This window comes from Rattus norvegicus, chromosome 1, assembly GCF_021556685.1.
Source record: "Rattus norvegicus strain SHRSP/BbbUtx chromosome 1, alternate assembly SHRSP_T2T, whole genome shotgun sequence".
Classification (NCBI taxonomy): domain Eukaryota; kingdom Metazoa; phylum Chordata; class Mammalia; order Rodentia; family Muridae; genus Rattus; species Rattus norvegicus.
Genome location: NC_141534.1, coordinates 129,576,587 through 129,602,372, shown reverse-complemented (window position 1 = coordinate 129,602,372; position 25,786 = coordinate 129,576,587). Strand labels below are relative to the sequence as shown.

The following is a 25,786-nucleotide window of genomic DNA, read 5'->3' as shown; positions in this document are numbered from 1 at the left end:
TTAGTTGTTGTCTCAATGACAAGGGCAGGGAGTGGTGCATGGGAATCTTGGGAGGATGAAAACTGGTTGGTGTGTTGTCATAGAGGTGTTGGATAAAGGATATAATGGGAGAAGCTTGTGAGGGAGAAAGTGAGGTCTATGAGAGACAGAGAAATATTATTTATGGAAGAGGCTAATGTCAGTAGGCTTCTTCAGAAGGACACTTATCTTTTTTTCCCCCATCTTTATTAACTTGAGTATTTCTTATTTACATTCCGATTGTTATTCCCCTTCCTGGTTTCCAGGCCAACATCCCCCTAACCCCTTCCCCACCCTCTCCCCTTCTATATGGGTATTCCCCTCCCCATCCTCCCCCCATTAGTGCCCTCCCCCCAACAATCCTGTACACTGGGGGTTCAGTCTTGGCAGGACCCAGGGCTTCCCCTTCCACTGGTGCTCTTACTAGGATATTCATTGCTACCTATGAGGTTGGAGCCCAGGGTCAGTCCATGTATAGTCTTTGGGTAGTGGCTTAGTCCCTGGAAGCTCTGGTTGGTTGGCATTGTTGTTCATATGGGGTCTCAAGCCCCTTCAAGCTCTTTCAGAGAAGGACACTTATCTTAGTGCCCAAAGTAGGTATTTTATAACCCAGTCTAGCTTTAGCTCTAGTTTTACTAGAGTTTATTTCAAAGTGTAGTTGGATATTTCAACTTTTCCTGGTTATTGGGGATGATAAGATCTATGAAATCCCAAAGGAATGAGAAAAAAATGGGCTATCTGTCGAGTAATGGAGGAGGTGAACCCAGGGCCATTATCCATTTGTATGGAAGAGTGTATGTGATGTGATAGATAAAGGTTTGGGCTACTGTGTGGACCTTTTCGTTAGTAATGAATAAGACCTCAATCCATCACGAGAATGTGCCCACCAGAATAAAATGGTATTTGTGGTTTTTGGCAAGCAGCATGTGTGTGATGTTGATCTGCCAGCCCATGCTGGTTTGGAGTCCTTGCGTCTGGTGAGTGGGAAATGAGGGGATTTGGATATCAAAGTTAATTTATTGGCAAGTGGAACAAGCATGTGTGAGATGTAAAAATTATTTGTCTGGGGTTTGTAATGGTGTGTGGTTTTGGACAAAGGTTGTGAGGGGCCAGGTAGAGGAGTAAAATAGAGAGTGTAGCTAGGACCGGATGTCTTTAGTGGAGGAATTAGAGTCAGGATTGTTTGATAATGCCTAGCAGGACATGATCGTCGGTAGGGATTTTGTGAGGTTGAGGTAGGTGAGTGCTGTGTTTTTACCCAACGAGTTAGCATGATTTTGAAAAACAGAAACATGGCATTTGTCCTTGTGGTGTCCTCAGTAGTGAATAATAGCTGCTTGAGAGGAAAGGACAGCCTCCAGAAGGTTAGGTATGAAGACAGAGTTCATGATAAGATCCCCTCTGGGAGCAAGGAAACCCATTTCTTTTGATACAAGGACCTTGGAGTAGATGCCTTGTAGGCATACACATTTATTTATAGAGAACTTTTTTTTGGCCAGTGTGAGGTTTCTAACAAGGGTGGTTAGTTTGGCACGTTGAGAAGTAGTGCCTGAGGCTAGGGGTTTGGCTTCTTTGATGAAATAAATACTGGGGGGGGGGGGGGAATGGAAGTGTCCTAGGATTCTGGCATATCCAGGCACTAATGAGGTATTTTCTGTGAATTTCTGTCTATAAATCAGTCAGAGGTCCATGATGGGGTGGTTCTGTATTGGGTGAAGGGGCTAAGAGATAGGTCGGACTTAGTGCTAAAATGGGTCAAGGGAGTAGTCTCTGAAACAGGAGAACTTGAGAGAAGAGATGCAGGATTGAGAGTGGGATGGAGTTCCCATGATGAATGACTATATCAAGGAGATAGGCATGGAGTATCTGGATGCTAGAAAGAGGTAACAACTGAAGGGCTCAGTGGCTGAGATCTGTGAGCAAGAGTATAGAGTAAAGAGGGGTCTACTGAGTTAGAGTTTGTTAGCCTCACGGTAAAGGAGAATAGCAGCTGGCAGGACCTGTAGGCAAGAAACCTATCTGTGAGCAACTAAGTCCAGTTATCTGGAGACATGTGCCATGGAAGGAAAGGTTATCTCTAGTCTTTTGGCATAGGAGGGCTAGTGTCTGGCCCTGACCTGTATGAACAAAGAGGAATAAAGGTTTCGTAGGGTTTGGTAGCTTGAGGGTGGAGGTAAGAGCTAACACTGGCTTGAAAGACTGGATCAGTGAGGTTAGTGAGAAGGGAGTTCACATAGGATTCCATTAAAGGTCATTGAAAGAATGTGAGCTATGAGAGAAAATATGGGAATCCAAATATGGAAGATGTTAGATCCCAGAAGAAAAAGAAGCTCTTATTTAGAGGACAGCATATGTTGATGAAGAAGTAGGGATGTTCTTTCAAGAGAAATGAACCTAGACTAATGAGGTATGAATAGGCCTAAGTATTGGGCAGTGCTTAGGCTGATTTGGTCCTTGTTTTATGGAAACCAGGTAATCCTAGGAAGCCAGAGCATTAAGGAGTTGGGTAGTATAGGTGGGACAGAGTTCCTATAAGGGGCTACAGAGATGGAAGTCATCAACCTATCTTTTTTCTTACCACGCCAGGCAAAAAGTCCAATTTATGTTATCTATACATTCACTGGGGCATGGCCAAATTCTCCTAAATGGAGCTGAGTCCTTCCCTCCCCACATCCCTGTTGGAAGTCATCTACTGTGGAGGATGACACCCCAGCACCCTATCCTAGAGTTCTCTGTGATGGCTTCATGTCTAGACTGACACTATTTTAGTGAGGTGAAGGCAATGAGTGCCACAGAGGTCTTCCATGTCCTGATTTCTCAACTGGGTGTCTGCAGTCATCAACATCACTGCAAAAGTAGCGTATTTGCTTTTTATGGAACTTTTTAAGAGCATGGATTATCTGCTTCCACATGTTTTCTGGCATCAGCACAGACCATGAATAGGGCTCCCAGTTGCAATATGGTCATGGTCCTAAATAAGGCCCTCTGATGCAACATGGATTCCTGTTGCAGCATAAACCATGAACATCCACCTGGGATTTGAGCCACAGATATCAACCTAGACCTGACCTCAATCAGACCACAGACCCAGTTGTGGCCCTTGCACCAGCAACATCAACAAACCACAGACCTCTGCGTGGCCTTTGGTGGTAGCACGGGGTACACAAATAAACCCAGATTCAAAGGACCATGGACCCAGACATGGCCCTCAGCAGCAGTGTAGTCCTGGATGTCACCATGGACTAGGGTAACATTGCAGGCCACCCACATCCATGAGGCATCCTGGTGACAACATTGCCTATAGATATCAACATGACTTCAGGCTACAATATAGACCATGGATATCCATGTGGCTTTTGTTGGTAGCATGGGCCACAAACATCAGTTTAGACTCAATTACAATAAGATTACACAATCATCAGCAGCATGAACCCAGACAACACCATGGCCTTAGTAGTATGGACCACTCAGATCAGTATGGCCCACACAGCAGCAGGGCCGACAAACTTCAACACAGTTTCAAGCTATAGCACCTGTGGCCTTTGGTGGTAGCATGAACCAAGACATCAATACAGACAAGGCCACAGACATGGCCCTTGGCAGCAGCCCAGACCCGGTCACAACTATGTTCTCATGAGGCATCATGGCCCATGGATGTGATTGTGGAAACAGGCCATGAATAGCCTCATGCTTTCAGGTGACAACACAGTTCTTAGGTACCAACCAGAACCTTGGCTACTTAGGGTCACTGAGCCACACATGGCTTCTGCAGCATCTTGGGACATGATGGTCCTTTGTGGAGGTCTAATCTAGAAAGCTGATCATTCCTCATATCAGACCTCCATCATTGCCAAGATTTAGGGTGCTCTCATATCCAGGCAGCTTGATGGAGGTCTGAGTCTGCATTTCCTTAAACTCTGGCCAACTTTATACCATTCCATTGTCTCCATTGGATAATGACATGATCCACCATTGATCTCAGCCCTCTCTCTTATCTGTCACTGCTGTCAGGGAGCCAGTTCCACTTATCTCCACAGTGCATGCACTCTGCTCCTCCATCACTACCACCTCTCAGTCACTCATTCTTTCCTCGAAGGGGTGCCTGCTATGGGGCACATGTGCCCAGCTCTGCCAGCTTCTGCTTCAGAAGCCAGCCAGCTAGCCACATTCTTCTTAAAATATAGCTACTGAGTGTTCCTGTGAGGCTAAGGTAAAAGCATCCAGCCCCCACTTTGGGGGCTGCATGGGTTCATCATTTTCTCATCATTACTGTTAAACAGTGGCCTGGGGTATAGACTAAGGGTTTCTGAAAGAGGTTTTTCTGTCTTTAAGGGCATACAAGCCAGAAGCCCTGAGATCCTGGTACCCAGAGGACAGTCTGCAGGATGGAACTGGTGGCCTGATGCTTTGTAACATCCTGATGGGTACGTGAGGCTGCTCATGAGATACCTAAATGCACCTAATATCTACATAGGTGAGCCACGTTATGCTGCTGAAAATTCATGTGCTAGGCCCAGGAGTTTGCTTGTTTTGCTTTTAATATTCTGAGCATCAGGCATATGATCCCTCGAAGCTGCGAAAGGTCTGCTCCAGGATATCTTTCACCCACAGATTCTTAAATCTGAGGATGTTCAAGTCTCTTAGATAAAATGTTAGGGGGTACTGGGGGCACTGGGGGGACTGGGAGTAAATGGGAAAGAGAGATTTATAAGGGTGGGACAGGGAAGAGAAAAGGGAGGAGCTGCAATTAAAATATAAAGTGAATAAATAAATCAATTAATGAAAAAATGCTATGGTTTTATGGGACCTTCATGTAACCTACACAAACCCTCATATATCTCATAAATCACCCCTAGTTGACTTACAAAGGCTAACACTGAGTCGCTAGCACAACGGTATATGTCATGCTGCATTGTTTAGGGAACAGCAATGGGAAACAGTAATCATCGTGTTTACTGTAACCTTTTTGTTCAAAAAGAGAAAGGAAGGCAGAGGTCCCCCTTTTACTTTCCTCTGAGTTGACTCACTTGTACCTTTCCTTATGGGAGAATAAGCAGGTAGACTATATGAGAATACAGGACTCCCAGATAGGCCACAAATACCCAATCCACAATGCTAAGTCCCTCATATAAAATGGCACGGTATTTGCATGTAACCTACATGCAGCCTCCCACATACGTTAAATTATAAAACCATACAGAATGCAAATGTTATATTAATAGCTACTGTTCTATATTGTTAGGTAATAATTGCAAGAAGATATATGCACTTGTTCGGTACAGAGGCAATCATTTTTAGGAAAATTTCAGTCTGCATTTGGCTGAACCTGTGGATGCAGAACTTGCCTCAGATGGAAAAGAGTTTGGGTGAAGGGAAGGGGAAGGAAAGATGATGTAAATATAATCTCCAAAAAACGAATTAAAAATAAAAATAAATGAATTATGTTGTATAAACATGAACCAATATTTTTTGAAATTTTGAGATTCACGCGCTAATGATTTTTAGAAATAAATGCTTTAGAGTTAATTTTAAGCATACAGAAGGAGTTGTTGAGGGTAAACTTTACTGCCAGTATATTAAAGTGAAAACATGTATAATCTTAATCATAGTTGCAAAAGTGTAAATGCCACTGAATGCGCTGACACCTGTAAACAACACCCCAAAGAACACCAAATTGTTGTTTTCTATTTCTATTATGGCAAAGGCATAAATGAAGACAAATACTATATGTTTAAATTGCAATAATAATCATTAACTATTTTCTTGTGCTGAACCTACAAAATCCTGGAAAAGGAATGACTCCTGTAGGAGAAGATGATGAGAGTTCCCTTATTGTGGAGATGAACGGGTGGGGAGGACAGAGGCATGCTGCATTTGCACATGGCGTGAGCACACACAGAGAAAGCAATGCTTTAGTTGAGAGGTTAGACTATGACATCACTAGTCCTGGGTAGTTGGTTATGTTTTCAGTAGCAGGCATAATTTCTCTCTCGTTGACTGGGTCTAGAGTACAAGGACAGAGCTGCTGGTTACTGTCAAGGTCTGTGTGCCTTTGGGTTACCACTACACGCTGGTTGTTGTGGTTCATTAATGGGTATCACAGTTGGATGGGGCTGTTGATTGCTTTCTTTCTTTGAAAACTTTCTTGGTACCTTCTGCTTTCATGAAAACTAGCCCTCAGGAAGGAATAGGACTTTCAGGTCAGATAGAGATATGGAGCCTCTGGACCTTGTCTCCAAAGTTCATGCTGTCTTTGGCAATGGGGACCTTCTTCTACCACTGAAGAATAACCAAAGCCATTAACAATAGGCTGTATGTTTGGAGTGCCCCTTGAGTAACCCTGAGTTACAAGGTAAAGGAAGTCTTCTCATGCTTGGTGTTGGAGTTTCTGTTAGACGGTCTTTGCTATGGATGGAACAGTCATTGTCAGCCTAGAAGAGAAAATGTCAGGTAAACCAAATGTGTATATTCATATGCCCACTTTAGAATATTATAGGCATTTTAGGCAGACAGTCAATACTATGATTCCTTATGAAAGTTTTGGACATCCCTCCTGTTACTATACACTTCTGTATCCTACTTCTATATTTGTCCCACCTCCCTAATCAGAAACCCCCACTTTGTTCATTTCCCCTCCTCAGGTGCCTGCCTCCAATCCACCCAACCCCTGCAGCACACCCACGTTTCCTTTTTACCTTTTCTGGTTTCCGCAGTTACTCCTGGATCTTAGAGGAGAACCCATAACTCCTACTTTCCTAAACACACAAAATATCTAATTATATAATTACATAATATCTACATCCCATGTTCTTGTCCTTATACACACAGGTAGAAAACTTCTCTTTGCAACAGATGGAGACCATTACTGAAAGCCACAACCAATAAAAGCGCAGAGAGTAAACTATAATGTGGTGCTTACTTTCAATTGATATCTATCACACAAATCCTACTCCCAAGGCTAAGGGATTGTTGCAGAAATATTGTAAAAGCTAGAGGAACAGGGTGTTTGCTGTGAGATGTGACTTCTAGAAATGTCAGAGTTACACCCAGCTATTTCACCAATGCAAGTGTCTAACCATAAGCTATACAAGAAGAGCACAGTAGACATGCTAAAGGGGATGTGGGAAAGCTTGTGAGGCTCAACCCTGCACAAAACACTCCAGACAACTAAAGAATGCTGAATGTGGGAGAAATAGTCTTCTCCAGGAAAGAACTCAGCAACTGGCTATCCAATACCAATTGGTTAGCCCCGAAAATGTGTATGTATACAGTATACAGACTGGACAGGTTTTATTTTTGTATTTAGGACCACAACCAACACCACCACCACTGATGCTACCACCACAAACACCACCAATGAGAGAAAAAGAGGCACGGATCTGAAGAAGAGCAAGGTAGTGATAGGAGAGGGTTTGAGAGAATGTAGGAAAAGGGGAAAGCGATGTAATCAAGATATCACACAATTTATTTTTTAAAAGGAAGAGAGATCAAAACCTTTAACCTCACAGAAGAATCTTTCGTCCATGAAGCCCACAACTTACTAGAAAATGGTGAAATCTCAGCCTGCGTAAAAGTGAATCATGACATTTCATCAGTACCCCAGGCCTTATTTCCCTAACTCCTGCCCACCTCTCTCATGGGCCTGGGTCAGGACTTCACTAACCACCTTGTTCCCACTGCCCCATCGCTATGAGGAGGCATGTCGATACTGGAATGACAGTTTCACCTCAAGACTTCCCCACCCTTTAATATCTCCCGAAGACTGACAGTTTACTGAGCAGCCCCGTTTATGACCTATGCCCTGTTTTGAGGGTTAACTCAGGCAAATGAATCCTCTTGACTTCTGCCATTGAAAGAAAACCCTTATCAGTGGAAGTGGAAGCCTTGGTCTTGCCAAGGTTGGACCCCCAGCGCAGGGGAATGTCGGGATGGGGTTCGGGAAGGGGGTCAATGGGGGGAACACCCGTATGGGGGAGGGGGAGGGGATGAGGGGACTTATGAACAGGAAACAAGGAAAGAGAATAACATTTGAAATGTAAATAAAGAAATATATCTAACAAAAAATAAAATTAAAAAAAAAAAGAAAGAAAACCCTTGCCTGCCCAAGTCTAGAATTCTGAAGTCTTTGTTCTAGCAAACTGCCATTAGATAGTATCACTGACTAGGTTCTGGAGGCAAGGAGGGTAAGGTCTGATGACAGTACAGATGGGCTCCAAGTGTGCAAAATCTTTTCGATTGCAGATGACTACCTTCTTTCTGTGTCCCCACATGTTCGGATAGACATGTATGAACCCAGACACATGCTCACACACACAGAAGAGAGAGGGAGCAGGAGATACAAGCACAGAGACAGACAGAGGAGCGGGGGCAGAGAGAGGTGTGCAGCTCTGGTGACTCTTATTTTAAAAGCTGTGTGGACTTTACTCTCATGGCTTTATATGTGATTGAGACTTAAAGCCGTACCTCCTAGTAACACAGAATAAGGGATCAGAGCTTCAATGTGTGCGTTTTGAGGTAGTATGAATATTTAATATGTTATAGTTGTAAGTATAGGAAATGATTGTGGTGTTCTACTCTTGTGGAGCTGAGGCTGGATATTTGACTCCAGGAGACAGGATTTACTCTGTTATATGATGCCGCTCCCTGGGAAAACCGGCCGTGTTAGTGGTCTTCAGAGCTTTATGAATGCAGTACATGCTGAGGCTATCCGTAGCACTGGGAGTACTGGAAATTTGGAGATGTTGGGGAAGAAGGGAGGACCGAGAAATTGTAAGTATCAGGGATGCTGAAAATACAGAGACCTGGAAATCTCGAAGGGTGCTGAAATTCTGAGCATATTGGGGGTATTAGGAATGCGGAGCATGCTGAAAGTTTGGAATGGAGTATTGGAATGAAATATTGGGAGTCGTGAGACTTGGGTTGTTGGAAGCACTGGGAGATTTTGTGATGTTGGGAATATGGGAGTTTTGAATCCTTCAAAGAATGTTGCCTCCATTCCTAAAGAAAGTTTGGTTACCTTAGGAAGTGTAGTGTTGCTGCCAGCAGGATGTGCTTCCAAAGCTGAAGGGGTGTTGGCCAAGGATTCTTTTCTTTTCATCTCCCTCTCTCCCTTTCTCTCTTTTGTTCTTTTTCTCTTTCTTTCTTCTTTCTTTCTTCATTCTCTATCTTTGTTGAAACAGGCTTTTCCATGTTTGTCTGTATTAGCCTTGAATTTACCACCTATCTAGGGCTTGCCTGGAACTCGTGATCCCTGTCCCTCAGCTCTCTGTAATCTGTAGTTGTAGGCATGTTCCATCACATTTGCACCAAGGGCTTCCTTCCTGGTTCCTATGAAATACTCCTGATTTTCTAAGCATTTCCGGTTCCCTGACAGACTGTGTGCACATGCATCTCTGCTTTGGCAAGTACTGGTCCTCCTCTTGGCATTACCCTCTCCGTGTTGGTGCTCAGCACTCACTCTGAAGTACCAGCTTAGATAGTATCTTCTAGAGAAGCTCCCCACCGTCTCCACTGAGAACAGTACTTGGTCTGCCACTTACTTTTGCTATTACTCTTTGCTATTCAACTATACTCTGAGCATTATAAGCAATGACATTGACCTCATGCTTCATCCTATGGCTGGTGCTGCCACTGGCCTGGTTGGGGCAAAGCTGATTGCTGCACAATAACAATTGCTTGTTATTTCCCTGAGCATCCCTATTCTGCTGTGTGACTACGTTTGTCCTCCCTCACACAGGAAGAACCAAAGGCAGCAGAATGTGAGTTCTCCGTACTGGCCCCACCTGGAGAAGTTGGAGTAGAGCTACTGTGAGGACTCTGCCTTTCCACCTTCGTAAACGTGTTCAGAGCTTCATTTCAGAGTGGACCATAAAGGGAGTCTAACTCAGACATGTCCCCAGATCCTGGCCCAATGTCATGTCTCATTTAAGTCCTTCGTAAATAGATAAAATCGGTTCTGACATTAGTCAGAAAATCATCATCTCTCTTCCCACAGGGGTAAATCTCTCCATAGGAACTTTCAGACTTCAGACACCATGCCAGATCCATTGTGATGTTGAATCACCTCTTTAGGAGGTCTCAAAGCTCACCATCTGCTCGAGTGTAACAAATTACCCATCAACTTTAGCAGCTTACAGCAAATATTTGTGATATCACACTGTCTGTCTGGAGCAGACTTGGGGAGGTCAAAGACACCCGATAGTTTTGAGCTGATGGTGTATCATTTGTAGACTGGCCAGTGGCTGGGAGTTCGCATCCATGGCAGCCCTTACCGCAGCTGGCAGGCTGGAACTGCCTTTTAGAGTCTGTGTTATTCCTCTTGCTGCTGGAACACGATGCCAAAGGGCGGGTAATAATTTTATTTTCTTAGTTCTGGATGCTATAATGTCCAAGATCAAGGTACAGATATTTTGAATACCCTCACTTGCCAGAAAGCTGAATGGCAAGGAAAGAAGAACAACAGAGTCCCGCATGACAGAAGAGCAGGAAAGCAAGAACTCAGGTTCATAAAACCTCTTTGATAGCAGAATTAACCATTTATAAGAGCTCCACCCTCACCCTAAACATTTCTCATCATGCTCTACCTCTCAGCACTTCTGTGTTGGGAATTGAGTTTTCAACATATGGATTTGGGAGATGGCTCACACAGTCAAACATGAAATTGATTTAGTCCTTCCATAGGTCTCTCCATAGTATGCACACGCTTGACAACAGTTACTCCAAATAGCTTTGAAAAAAATGTGCCCTCTGGGCTGTCTGCTTTTAGCTTTGGTCCCTTACCCTCTTAGTATGGTATTCAGGACTCAGCAAGTATGAATGTTGGCATTTCACATCTTTTCATAGCTTGTCACTAACTGGGAGGACACTGAAGAACAGGTTAGAGGTAAGACTCCACCCAGGCTCTCACTTCCTGCCTAAGCTGGGGGAAGCACATGGGCCCCATTATCTCTGTGCTGACTGGCTCTGAGCCTGGATGTTCTTTGATCAGTTTGATCACTTGGACAGTACACACACTAGAAGTAGCTGAGAGCATGGGTGCTGGCTCAGAAACCTGTCAATTCTGTGACATTAGTGTTATTTAGCCTTTCCATGCCTTAGTTTTCTTATGTGCAAACTGGAACTGATAAAAGCAATTACCTTCTGGGATAGAAAGGAGTTAAACTGAGTTAATGCTCAGGAAATGTGACCTCTTTCCCATCTTGCTTCTTGTTTCTAGAAGGACTCTACATCAGTTATACTAGGTCTTTGAGAAAGCTATCCTGTAATCCAGGTTTGAGTCACTTAGGGCAGATGTCATCCAATAACTCATCACAGGCTGAAGGTGCTTCGAGTCAAAAATAAGTCTCAGAAAATCAGGGCTACACTGAATTCTTTGGCTTTCCTTGACTTTTGAAGTCCTCTCTGCCTGTAATTCCGTGCAATGTTCCTCATAAACGATTGCGCCATCTCATTCACCAGAGCAAAATTATTTTGACAAAAATAAATATAAGAAACATTTTCCTTAATCTATTAAATAATATATAGCATGCATACAAACAGATACCGCCAGGCATCCATTTATAATTGTCTCATACTTAAGCTTTTTTTTTTTTTGGTTCTTTTTTTTTTTCAGAGCTGGGGACCGAACCCAGGGCATTGCGCTTCCTAGGCAAGCACTCTAACCACTGAGCTAAATCCCCAACCCATACTTAAGCTTTTTAAGACTACCCTTATCTCTCCCATCTTCCTTCCCCCTCTATCTCTTCCTACTTGTACTTAAATCTGCACTAAAACCTTTTCTTTACAAACTCTATCTTTTGTTCATTTAAAAAAAAAAAAAGACTGACATGGTGGTGGCTGTTGCTTAGAATCCTAGCACTTGAGAAACTAATGTGGCAGTGGGGTCATCACAAGTCTGAGGCCGGGTGAAACTAGATGGTGAGTTTGAAGTTAGCCTGACCCATTAAATGAGGCCCTATCTTGAACAAACAAACAAACAAACAAACAAACAAACAAACAAACAAACAATTGAATCTGAGTTGGTGCCTATGATCCCAGTAGTCAGATCCCTGGAGGCAGAAGATTCACAAGTTTGAGAGTAGCGTAGAAAATAATGGCTATTCTGGAATATAAAGTTAAAAAATAAGACCTTGTTGTAAAACAAAACCAAACTATGACAACAGAGAGACAAAACCAAACCAAAACAATCCAAAACTTCATAGATGTTACACGACATTCAGGCCCTAATACAATCATTATAAGCTAAGAGCAACACTAGGAAAGAAACAGGGGAAAGGAACTGCAATAGTACATCCATCAGATCCTAATACCAGCAACGGAAATTGTTCAAAAAAAAAACCAAACAGAACTAATATGTAAACTAGATATACTATTCCAGGCATGTCCTGAAAGAATCGTAGTTAGCATACAATAGAGTATTTGCACCTCTGTGTTTATTGTGGCTTGATCTACTCGAAAACACCATTCACAAATCAGCAATGGCAGGTTGATCCAGAAGAAACAGCAAGGCTCTGCCCAAGATAGGGGAAGCTGCAAGAAGCTGCCAGAAGACCACCAGAAGTTTTTTGGTGTTTCTCTCTATGAAGTCATGACCAACAATGACCAACCTAGAATCGTAAGATACACCAATACCACCCATCATCGTCTGTGAAGACCAGTGTCAATAAAGCCCAACAATGACCAGCAAAGAATGGCAAGGTATATCAGTATCATCCAGTGTCACCCATTGTCTGTCAGGCTATATTCATATCCTTTCTAAACATCACGTGTTCTCTCAAGCTTCCACTCTAGCAGAATTTCACGTGCCCTTTTCTTAGACTGCCTCTAGAAAAACACCATGTGTCTGTGTCTTAGCAAAACATCCTCCCATGTGTTTGCTTCAGTAAAAACATCCTCTCACAGACAGTTTCCAGAAAGACATCACATGATACAACTGTGTCTCCAAAGAAACCAGAAATTTCCATTTCACAAAGGACTACCAAAAGCAAGCTCTCCTCAATGCTCTGGTACTTAGATGTGTGTTCCTTCTTCGAATCTAGGAAGATACCTGTGGTGGTTTGAATATGCTTGGCCCACTGGAAGTACTACTGTTAGGAGGTGTGGCCTTGTTGAGAGATGTGCATCACAGGGATGGACTTTGAGATCCTATGCTCAAGTTCTGTCCAAGACAGATAAGTCTTTGTTGGAAAACATAAAACCATGCCAAGTAGCTTGATAAGGTAGATCAGGTTGAGACCTAGAGACTTGGTGGGCACACACCTGAGACCTAGGTGACTCCTTGCTCCCTGCCAGATTCCTGGCTTGGAACATGTGCTACCCTCCCACATAAGGGTCACATAGGCCCAGAACAGAGTTCTCTATACTAATGAAGGACCTAGAGGTTCTGAGGGTTTAGCCAATAAACGTCCCTTCCCAGACATCCATCCCTGCAAAAGGTATTTAATCTCTGGTCTACCCTGAGAAGTGGGTATGGTACACTATGCATCCATTTTCCATAAGGAACAGCCAATAAACTATATGGATAAACATGAACTGTCTCATCTATCACCACCATGGGGAATGTGCAGGTCTTCACCTATAAAGCCGCAGCTAAATCTCCTGTAGAAGGCCTCTCTATGTTTCCAGCCTGCCTTCCCAAGCTAAGGACAATCACAGATGAGACAAGCCAGAGCTCCCTTTCCCCCAGCTCCAGGCTACATGCTCTATCCCTTGTGGATTGAGATAAGCACAGTCAAACCCCCTGTGTTTCGCCTCCCCAGAGGCTGTACCTTGAGGCAGCCGGAACTCGGACCCACAAGTCTTCTCCTGGCTGCTTTCAGATCATGATAATGGACTGAACCTCTGAAACTGTAAGTCAGCCCCGGTTAAATGTTTTATAAGAGTTACCTTGGTCATGGTATCTCTTCACAGCAATGAAACCCAAAGTAAGGCAATATCCAAATCAAAGTCTTTTTGGAATAAAATGTCTAATCCCTGGAGGGGTTGGGGTGGCACACCTACAAACATTAAGACTGACCTGGAATGAGTGGTGGTAGCCCTGAGAACATGCAAGTCTTTAGAAAAGGGAACAGGGGCGGCAACAGAAAAGCAGTCTGAGACCTAAGTGACCAAAAACAGAAGAAAGGCTGCAGAGGAGGGAAGCAGAGGGCACCTGTCTTGTCTCTGGAGCAGTCCTTCTCCATTGACTTCTTCGTATGGGAGGTAAAGACATGGAGGACCAGCGGGGTCCTGGTGGGTCCTTGCTGTGGCTAGAAAGGCTGGTGAAGGGAGGCATGAGATCTGAGAATTTAGGAATTGGGTGGCTTTTGTAGAACTAGATAAATATAAACTCAGCTGCTTCCACATCACCATAGAGGGAAAACTCTAAAGACTTGAATGGGATATCTTTATAGCCTGTTGCTATAACTGGATGCAATTTCCTGTACCACAACCAGGTAAGAGGCAGCTCCTGGTGAAAGAGAGCTGACTTGGCTCCCTTTCTTCTCCTCATTAACACTGTGTCCTGTAGGCCTTCTCTCCACCCCCGAGCTCCTATAACCCTAGTCACCTCCCCTAAAGCCTCATTTCAAATATTGCTATATGAATTTAAGTGGTAAGTTTCTAACACTGGAATTGTGGGGGCTCCATTTAATCCTGGAGGGGACTGTGGCTGGGAGAATGACAAATGAACCCCCAGGGCAGCATCCCAAGGATGGGTCACAGGCCCCTTGATTCTGAACCCCATTTCCTTGCTCCATAGGCTCTCTGTGCTTGCTGCTGACCTTACCTGCAGCTATTCTGTGCTTTTCTCTTAGTTCCTCCTTTCTCTAAACATCTGGAGGGCATGGTCTCTGCCTGGGAGATAGGGAAATGCAGGCTCTGGCTGTCCCCACAGTGACCTGAAAGCAGATGCTTGCCTCTGCCTGGGCCCCTTTCCTCTAGGCCTTGTGCTGTTGGGAGGCAGGGAGCTATTCAATTACTTGGCTGAAGCTGATAAAACAGAGGCTGGTGTGTTGATTTGTAATGTTGCCTGACAATGGTTCCTGAGCTTCTGCCCAGGGATGTTTGGCTGAATTTTCTTTCAGTGACATGAAGGAGACAAGAGTCAAATAGCTCTGCCTGCCTCAGGCTGAGATCCTAGTTGAGGCAGGGGACCAATAGTGTACACTAAGAAGCCGGAGGGAGTTCTGTATTTGAATCTTCTCAGACTGGGTGTGATCCAGTGGGGTAGGAGCTCACCTGACTTCCATATTATTTCTTTAGTCATTTCCCTCTTTCTTAAAACATCTGTTTTCTTGAGTCTTTTTCCACCCCCTACTCTGGGCATGTGACACTTTTTATGCTCATCTTTGTTCTCCCTTGCATGAAATTGCGACTTCGTTCTTACTGGTTTTTCCACCAGCAATCCCTGGACCACATTGACTTCTGATGGTGTAGATCAGACATTGCTATGTTGCTTCTCTCCTGTCTGAGCTAGCTGGCTTTCTTTTCCTGGCAAGCAAGGGCGGATTTCTCTTTATTCTCGAGATTTGGGGATTCTGCTGAGCTCCTATGGGAAATTTCTGTTTTGTTTTTGGTCGTCCTGTCTAGTAGTCAGTGTAGCCTTCCAACTTGGAGATTTCCCTTCCAAAAAACATTTCTGTTAAAACATTGAAGACACCTATATCTCATATCCCAACTCCATAATGCCTTATATTTCTACTTATTTGGAGACATCTCATTTAATTTTAGTTTTAACTGACCATTAAGATCTGCATGTTTGCAGGGTGAAGGGGTATCCATGGGGGCCTCCAACCTCTCAGAGAGATGTGGCGAGGGTAGGGGAGGAACTGTGCGTGTGAGGGACCAGGAGGAAGGGGGCAGTAATCAGCATGTAAAGTGAATAAATAAATAAATCAAGGGGGAAAAAGATCTGCACATTTGTATGGAGTTTATCAAGGTCATTGGGAGGTCTGTATCCTCTATGCTGAACCTTCTTGCTACTTTGGAATATCCAGTATATTATTGTTAAGGGTCATCACTCCACTGTGCAAGACTGCAGAGCACATGTTTCCTAAGCAACTGGAACTCTGTTGGCATCTTGTTTTTGCAGAGCAATGTGTTTTTTTTTTTTTAGCAGTAACTGTCCAGTTTAAAAAGCATTTATTTCATTATTTATTTTGTGGGGGAGTGAGTATGTGTGTGTGTTGCCAAAGGAGAACTTGTGGGAGTCAGTTCTTTCTTTCCACCATGTGGGGCTTGGAGATTGAACTCAGGCTGTCAAGTTTGGTGGCAAATACTTTTACCTATTGAGTCATCTCTCCAGCCCAATCCTCCAGCTTTGACTTCATGTATTAAGATCGAGGATATGAACTTCTTGTGTTGCTGGCACATCTGTCTGTAGTTCTCTCAGGATTTCTCTTCTGCTTCCTGCCCTAGTCCTCTCAATGCAAGTCATCTTCCTCTGTGTTTGCTTCGCATGCTCTTTAACATTCCCTCTGCTGGCCTGTGAGAGTTAATGAGAATTATAACCTAATATAATGAAGCATCTGTCCGGGAGGCCCTAGTACTTTTCAGAGACAAGAGACAGTTGAAAGTGGCTACATGGCAGCCTTGCAGAGCCTGGGCCAGCCATCTCAGAGGGCTTGGAATTTAGAGTAGAGGCCTGAATAGGGCTCTTAGCTTTAGAATATTGACTGGGAAAGAATATTGCTTCATAGTCTGAAGCTGGGGACACAACTTCTAGCAGAGACTGTGATCCATTGGTAGTTTAGTAACTTTTAAAGGCATACTTCAGGAGGATGAAGTCTATGGTGGTTTGAATGCGGAAAAACCTCCTGCTTTGCATTAGAATAAAGGGAAGGATGCCTACTGGTAAGTCTCTGCGCAGATTACCTTCCACTTTGCAAAAGGGAAAGGCCTAAGAAGCTTTCTGGTCCTAGAAAGCAGCTGTTAACTAAAGCTGATGCTAATGTGATTAAAAGGAGTCAGGGTCCACCGAAAACTGGCTGGAGAACTTTGTCAGTGTCATCCACAGGGTGCTAACTTTAGAGGATTGGGAGATGCAAAGGTGAGGATCACGGACACAGGCTTTCTGTAGTTTCAGAAAGATGCTGAGGTCGGGCAGCCTTAGTAGAAGAGTTCTTATGTTAAGACCCTGATAAGGTAGGAGAACTTGGAAGGCCTCTAAATGAAGCTGTGAAAAGTAAAGACTGGGTTCCTTTGGAGACCCCAAGACGCTGGAGATGTCAAAGCCAGGATATATCTGCCAAGGGAAACTGCATACAGAGAGTGGCATTAGCCCATGAGAAAGGGATGTATGTTTTGGGCTGCAAAGATAGAGGGACTGAGCCATCTAAGTCATTTGAAATTAAAGTCCTAGAAATCAACATCAGACATAGAACCTAGAACTATAGGATGTGTTGTTCACCTTGCTGAGTTTTGATCTTTGGTACTGTATTTCTTCACCTTGCTCCCATTTCTCCATCTTCGAATGACAATGCATATTTTGTGCCATTATGTATTGGAAATATGTAATTTGATTTTTTTTTAAAACTGTAAAAGAGGCTACAGTTAAGAGGCTGTCTTGAGTCTCAGAAGAGACTTTGGACTTTAAACAGTACTGAGACCGTGAAAGCTCTTTTGAAGTGCCGAGATGGAGCTTCTGAGATTGGACTAGATGCATTGGGAAAATGCATGAGACCTACCTGCATCCTCAAGGAAAATCACCATTGCCTAGCTGCAAGCAATGGTTTCTTGCATCGGACCCATTCTTTGAAACTCCTAGACGCCTACAATACCAAATATGGCAGCACAATGCGCTTTCCTTGTCTTGGTGGACAACTGGGGAAGATAATGAAGGAAAGACAAACCAAAGCCACCTCCCCCCCCAAAAAACCCTCATAAAACCAAAAGAAAAACCAAAACCAAGCCAACATATAAGAGGGAGATACAATATTGGAGCCATGGACCTGTTCTGGATCGTGGGCCTAAGAGGCTTTATTAGCCAGTAATTCCTTTCTTGATCCAAGCGAGTTTCATCTCATTTTCTGTCATTAAGAAGTCAGGCTATTATAAAGCACACATGCACACATCCCACACACCAGTGATCCACCCGCTACGGGGAGGCCATGGTTTTTCACTTTCTGGTTTAGTTTTCTACGACCAGCTGTGGCTCAAAAATATTAAATGGAATATTACAGAATTAAACAATTCATAGCTTTTACATAGCTTTCACTGCACTCTGTTTTCTGACTTATCTGTGATATTAGTATTGTTGATTTCATAGTTAATTTCATCCTACTCTGTAAGTTAAGTTTTAGTTTGAGTGTATAGGTAAAGGAAAAGAAAACACACAATGCATATGATTCATAACTACCTGTGATTTCTGGCACCCATTGTTTCAGAATATATTCCCTGAAGAAAAGGACTCATTGCAAAAGGCAAAACCATATGATTATAGATCAATGCTACATCAAGATAGATATGCAGTTAACACAATGCTTGTCATTTCCTACCAAATAAACTCTGTTCTTGTTAATAATGTCAGACATAATGCAGGTCATATAGGACAATGTTCAAATAACTACATCAATCTAGTAGAAGTGATTATTGCCTAAATATGAACCTCTAAGTATTGGCCTTGTCCCTTTGGTTTAAAAGTAACAACAATGGACACTTCCAGAGAACAAAATTTAAAAAATCAGTTTTTACTTATGGGACTCATAAGGAGCCATAAAATATTACATTAAGAGTCAAGTACTCTCATTTTGCTTCAAAGGAAAGAAAGGCTCAAGGTAGAGCACTGTATATTAGTTAGAGTTCTATTTTATAGAGTAAGAGAACAATAAAATGAATATATATTATAAAGGAGTAGGAGATTGGCTTACATAATGTGGTCTGGGTAGTCCAACAATGACTGCCTTATACTGTAACATCTGACAACTTGGTAGTTCATGAGGCTGGATGGCTCATCAGTCCCAAGATGGCCCAAATACCTGGAGGATTCCTGGAGAGATGTTAGTTTTCAGTTCATATTGGGATACTGAAGACACTGGGCTCTGAATCAGTGACAGTGGCAGCAGCGGTGGCAGCAGCTGCAATAGTAACAGTGGTAGAAACTGGGTAAAGATGTGAAGGAAAGAAGGCGAAAAGCAAAGGCTTTTCCTTCAGAATTCCTTATGTCTGGGCCACTGCCTTTGGAAGGTGCTGATCACATTAAGAATGAGTCTTCCATTTGACCTAATTTAATCAAGAATTCTCCCAGGTGTGTCAAGAGGCTAACCTAACCTACATAATACCTCACAGGATTGCCAAGAAGGAAACCTCACCTACATGTTTACAGGTATGCCCAGAAGTTTGCCACAGGAGTAGCTCTAGAGATTGTCACGCTGATAATATTGGCTATCACAACTATCCTTAGACAATATATGGTAAAGTCAGCAGTAGATCTGGAACTCCCATACTATTTCTGGGAGTGTGGTGTTACTGTCTTTATACTGCCTTTTAGTTGTAATGATCCAATGTTCCAAGTACCCTAGAGTATTGTGATAGGTAATTGATTAAAAATATATATAAGTTATCATCATCACCACCACCACCACAACCACCATCATCATCAACAACATCACCATTGAATAGTTACTTAGTACTATATGATCTGAGTCTAATTTCCACAGTGTGAATGTATAGAACCATTAACTTTATCATGTATATTGCATTCGCCTTTTTTAGGAATGCCAAATACTATTGACAAAGTAACTCTGGCTAGGTGACTGGAACAATTTATTCTCACAATTCTTGCAGGTATAAATTTGAGAATGAGATATCATCGTGGTTTATTTGTTTTCCCAGAGGCCTCTCTCTTTTGCTTGTTGATGGCTGTGGTGATTTGAATAAAAATGTCTTCCATAGGCTTACAGGGAGTGAAATTACTTGAAAGGATTAGAAGAAGCAGTCTGGGACAGGATCCTTCCAGTTTCTGTCTGTGCCAAGAACTGACCCTGTGACACAGCCCTCTGTGCCCGGATCCTGCTCAGAGAGCTGGTCTCCCAGGAGTGCTGAGACACAGACATGCAGGAGGGTCAAGTCACTGTCAAAGATAGCAAGACCAGCTAACACCAGAGATAACCAAATGGCAAGAGGCAAGTACAAGAACAGAAGCAACAGAAACCAAGATTACTTGGAATCCTCAGAACCCAGTTCTCCACCACAGGAAGTCCAGGATACTCCAACACATGATCCTGATTTTTTTTTTTTATCGCATAACGGAGTTTCTGTTTTTTTTTTATTTATTTATTTTTTTTTTTATTAACTTGAGTATTTCTTTTTTTTTTAATTTGAATATTTTTTTATTTTTTATTTTTTTTTATTAACTTGAGTATTTCTTATATACATTTCAAGTGTTATTCCCTTTCCCGGTTTCCGGGCAAAATCCCCCTCCCCCCTCCCCTTCCTTATGGGTGTTCCCCTCCCAACCCTCCCCCCATTGCCGCCCTCCCCCCATAGTCTAGATCACTGGGGGTTCAGTCTTAGCAGGACCCAGGGCTTCCCCTTCCACTGGTGCTCTTACTAGGATATTCATTGCTACCTATGGGGTCAGAGTCCAGGGTCAGTCCATATATAGTCTTTAGGTAGTGGCTTAGTCCCTGGAAGCTCTGGTTGCTTGACATTGTTGTACTTTTGGGGTCTCGAGCCCCTTCAAGCTCTTCCAGTTCTTTCTCTGATTCCTTCAACGGGGGACCTATTCTCAGCTCAGTGGTTTGCTGCTGGCATTCGCCTCTGTATTTGCTGTATTCTGGCTGTGTCTCTCAGGAGCGATCTACATCCGGCTCCTGTCGGTCTGCACTTCTTTGCTTCATCCATCTTGTCCAATTGGGTGGCTGTATATGTATGGGCCACCTGTGGGGCAGGCTCTGAATGGGTGTTCCTTCAGTCTCTGTTTTAATCTTTGCCTCTCCCTTCCCTGCCAAGGGTATTCTTTTTCCTCATTTAAAGAAGGAGTGAAGCATTCACATTTTGATCATCCGTCTTGAGTTTCGTTTGTTCTAGGGATCTAGGGTAATTCAAGCATTTGGGCTAATAGCCACTTATCAATGAGTGCATACCATGTATGTCTTTCTGTGATTGGGTTAGCTCACTCAGGATGATATTTTCCAGTTCCAACCATTTGCCTACGAATTTCATAGACTCGTTGTTTTTGATAGCTGAGTAATATTCCATTGTGTAGATGTACCACATTTTCTGTATCCATTCCTCTGTTGAAGGGCATCTCGGTTCTTTCCATTTTCTGGCTATTATAAATAAGGCTGCGATGAACATAGTGGAGCACGTGTCTCCTTTATATGTTGAGGCATCTTTTGGGTATATGCCCAAGAGAGGTATAGCTGGATCCTCAGGCAGTTCAATGTCCAATTTTCTGAGGAACCTCCAGACTGATTTCCAGAATGGTTTTACCAGTCTGCAATCCCACCAACAATGGAGGAGTGTTCCTCTTTCTCCACATCCTCACCAGCATCTGCTGTCACCTGAGTTTTTGATCTTAGCCATTCTCACTGGTGTGAGGTGAAATCTCAGGGTTGTTTTGATTTGCATTTCCCTTATGACTAAAGATGTTGAACATTTCTTTAGGTGTTTCTCAGCCATTCGGCATTCCTCAGCTGTGAATTCTTTGTTTAGCTCTGAACCACATTTTTTAATAGGGTTATTTGTTTCCCTGCGGTCTAACTTCTTGAGTTCTTTGTATAATTTGGATATAAGGCCTCTATCTGTTGTAGGATTGGTAAAGATCTTTTCCCAATCTGTTGGTTGCCGTTTTGTCCTAACCACCGTGTCCTTTGCCTTACAGAAGCTTTGCAGTTTTATGAGATCCCATTTGTCGATTCTTGATCTTAGAGCATAAGCCATTGGTGTTTTGTTCAGGAAATTTTTTCCAGTGCCCATGTGTTCCAGATGCTTCCCTAGTTTTTCTTCTATTAGTTTGAGTGTGTCTGGTTTGATGTGGAGGTCCTTGATCCACTTGGACTTAAGCTTTGTACAGGGCGATAAGCATGGATCGATCTGCATTCTTCTACATGTTGCCCTCCAGTTGAACCAGCACCATTTGCTGAAAATGCTATCTCTTTTCCATTGGATGGTTTTGGCTCCTTTGTCAAAAATCAAGTGACCATAGGTGTGTGGGTTCATTTCTGGGTCTTCAATTCTATTCCATTGGTCTATCTGTCTGTCTCTGTACCAATACCATGCAGTTTTTATCACTATTGCTCTGTAATACTGCTTGAGTTCAGGGATAGTGATTCCCCCTGAAGTCCTTTTATTGTTGAGGATAGCTTTAGCTATCCTGGGTTTTTTGTTATTCCAGATGAATTTGCAAATTGTTCTGTCTAACTCTTTGAAGAATTGGATTGGTATTTTGATGGGGATTGCATTGAATCTGTAGATTGCTTTTGGTAAAATGGCCATTTTTACTATATTAATCCTGCCAATCCATGAGCATGGGAGATCTTTCCATCTTCTGAGGTCTTCTTCAATTTCTTTCCTCAGTGTCTTGAAGTTCTTATTGTACAGATCTTTTACTTGCTTGGTTAAAGTCACACCGAGGTACTTTATATTATTTGGGTCTATTATGAAGGGTGTCGTTTCCCTAATTTCTTTCTCGGCTTGTTTCTCTTTTGTATAGAGGAAGGCAACTGATTTATTTGAGTTAATTTTATACCCAGCCACTTTGCTGAAGTTGTTTATCAGCTTTAGTAGTTCTCTGGTGGAACTTTTGGGATCACTTAAATATACTATCATGTCATCTGCAAATAGTGATATTTTGACTACTTCTTTTCCGATCTGTATCCCCTTGATCTCCTTTTGTTGTCTGATTGCTCTGGCTAGAACTTCAAGAACTATATTGAATAAGTAGGGAGAGAGTGGGCAGCCTTGTCTAGTCCCTGATTTTAGTGGGATTGCTTCGAGTTTCTCTCCATTTAGTTTAATGTTAGCAACTGGTTTGCTGTATATGGCTTTTACTATGTTTAGGTATGGGCCTTGAATTCCTATTCTTTCCAGGACTTTTATCATGAAGGGGTGTTGAATTTTGTCAAATGCTTTCTCAGCATCTAATGAAATGATCATGTGGTTTTGTTCTTTCAGTTTGTTTATATGATGGATCACGTTGATGGTTTTCCGTATATTAAACCATCCCTGCATGCGTGGGATGAAGCCTACTTGATCATGGTGGATGATTGTTTTGATGTGCTCTTGAATTCGGTTTGCCAGAATTTTATTGAGTATTTTTGCGTCGATATTCATAAGGGAAATTGGTCTGAAGTTCTCTTTCTTTGTTGTGTCTTTGTGTGGTTTAGGTATAAGAGTAATTGTGGCTTCGTAGAAGGAATTCGGTAGTGTTCCATCTGTTTCAATTTTGTGGAATAGTTTGGATAATATTGGTATGAGGTCTTCTATGAAGGTTTGATAGAATTCTGCACTAAACCCGTCTGGACCTGGGCTCTTTTTGGTTGGAAGACCTTTAATGACTGCTTCTATTTCCTTAGGAGTTATGGGGTTGTTTAACTGGTTTATCTGTTCCTGATTTAACTTCGATACCTGGTATCTGTCTAGGAAATTGTCCATTTCCTGAAGATTTTCAAATTTTGTTGAATATAGGTTTTTATAGTAAGATCTGATGATTTTTTGAATTTCCTCTGAATCTGTAGTTATGTCTCCCTTTTCATTTCTAATTTTGTTAATTTGGACGCACTCTCTGTGTCCTCTCGTTAGTCTGGCTAAGGGTTTATCTATCTTGTTGATTTTCTCAAAGAACCAACTTTTGGTTCTGTTGATTCTTTCTATGGTCCTTTTTGTTTCTACTTGGTTGATTTCAGCTCTGAGTTTGATTATTTCCTGCCTTCTACTCCTCCTGGGTGTATTTGCTTCTTTTTGTTCTAGAGCTTTTAGGTGTGCTGTCAAGCTGCTGACATATACTCTTTCCTGTTTCTTTCTGCAGGCACTCAGCGCTATGAGTTTTCCTCTTAGCACAGCTTTCATTGTGTCCCATAAGTTTGGGTATGTTGTATCTTCATTTTCATTAAATTCTAAAAAGTTTTTAATTTCTTTCTTTATTTCTTCCTTGACCAGGTTATCATTGAGTAGAGCATTGTTCAATTTCCACGTATATGTGGGCATTCTTCCCTTATTGTTATTGAAGACCAGTTTTAGGCCGTGGTGGTCCGATAGCATGCATGGGATTATCTCTATCTTTCTGTACCTGTTGAGGCCCGTTTTTTGACCAATTATATGGTCAATTTTGGAGAAAGTACCATGAGGAGCTGAGAAGAAGGTATATCCTTTTGCTTTAGTATAGAATGTTCTATAAATATCCGTTAAGTCCATTTGGCTCATGACTTCTCTTAGTCTGTCGACATCTCTGTTTAATTTCTGTTTCCATGATCTGTCCATTGATGAGAGTGGGGTGTTGAAGTCTCCCACTATTATTGTGTGAGGTGCAATGTGTGTTTTGAGCTTTAGTAAGGTTTCTTTTACGTATGTAGGTGCCCTTGTATTTGGGGCATAGATATTTAGGATTGAGAGTTCATCTTGGTGGATTTTTCCTTTGATGAATATGAAGTGTCCTTCTTTATCTTTTTTGATGACTTTTAGTTGGAAATTGATTTTATTTGATATTAGAATGGCTACTCCAGCTTGCTTCTTCTGACCATTTGCTTGGAAAGTTGTTTTCCACCCTTTCACTCTGAGGTAGTGTCTGTCTTTGTCTCTGAGGTGTGTTTCCTGTAGGCAGCAGAATGCAGGGTCCTCATTGCGTATCCAGTTTGTTAATCTATGTCTTTTTATTGGGGAGTTGAGGCCATTGATATTGAGAGATATTAAGGAATAGTGATTATTGCTTCCCTTTATATTCATATTTGGATGTGAGGTTATGTTTGTGTGCTTTCATTCTCTTTGTTTTGTTGCCAAGACGATTAGTTTCTTGCTTCTTCTAGGGTATAGCTTGCCTCCTTATGTTGGGCTTTACCATTTATTATCCTTTGTAGTGCTGGATTTGTAGAAAGATATTGTGTAAATTTGGTTTTGTCATGGAATATCTTGGTTTCTCCATCAATGTTAATTGAGAGTTTTGCTGGCTACAGTAACCTGGGCTGGCATTTGTGTTCTCTTAGGGTCTGTATGACATCAGTCCAGGATCTTCTGGCCTTCATAGTTTCTGGCGAGAAGTCTGGTGTGATTCTGATAGGTCTCCCTTTATATGTTACTTGACCTTTTTCCCTTACTGCTTTTAATATTCTTTCTTTATTTTGTGCGTTTGGTGTTTTGACAATTATGTGACGGGAGGTGTTTCTTTTCTGGTCCAATCTATTTGGAGTTCTGTAGGCTTCTTGTATGTCTATGGGTATCTCTTTTTTTAGGTTAGGGAAGTTTTCTTCTATGATTTTGTTGAAGATATTTACTGGTCCTTTGAGCTGGGAGTCTTCACTCTCTTCTATACCTATTATCCTTAGGTTTGATCTTCTCATTGAGTCCTGGATTTCCTGTATGTTTTGGACCAGTAGCTTTTTCCGCTTTACATTATCTTTGACAGTTGAGTGAATGATTTCTATGGAATCTTCTGCTCCTGAGATTCTCTCTTCCATCTCTTGAATTCTGTTGGTGAGGCTTGTATCTACAGCTCCTTGTCTCTTCTTTTGGTTTTCTATATCCAGGGTTGTTTCCATGTGTTCTTTCTTGATTGCTTCTATTTCCATTTTTAATTCCTTCAACTGTTTGATTGTGTTTTCCTGGAATTCTTTCAGGGATTTTTGCGATTCTTCTC

The 25,786-nt window shown here is 42.3% G+C and overlaps 1 long non-coding RNA gene across 3 annotated transcripts in view; it reads left to right on the top strand.

Annotated features, from left to right (window-relative positions):
- The window catches only part of LOC102548323 (uncharacterized), a 31,057-nt gene extending 19,500 nt beyond the window's left edge, over window positions 1-11,557 (top strand). Inside the window, exons 3-4 of one of the 3 annotated variants that reach the window (XR_015646842.1) lie at window positions 4,351-4,442; window positions 9,755-11,557. This is a non-coding gene — a long non-coding RNA (uncharacterized LOC102548323). Of the gene's footprint in view, window positions 1-4,350; window positions 4,493-5,260; window positions 5,473-9,754 lie in introns of those variants that run through there. The other 2 variants (XR_015646841.1, XR_015646843.1) reach the window with 2 other exon arrangements.
- Window positions 11,558-25,786: the final 14,229 nt, after the last annotated feature.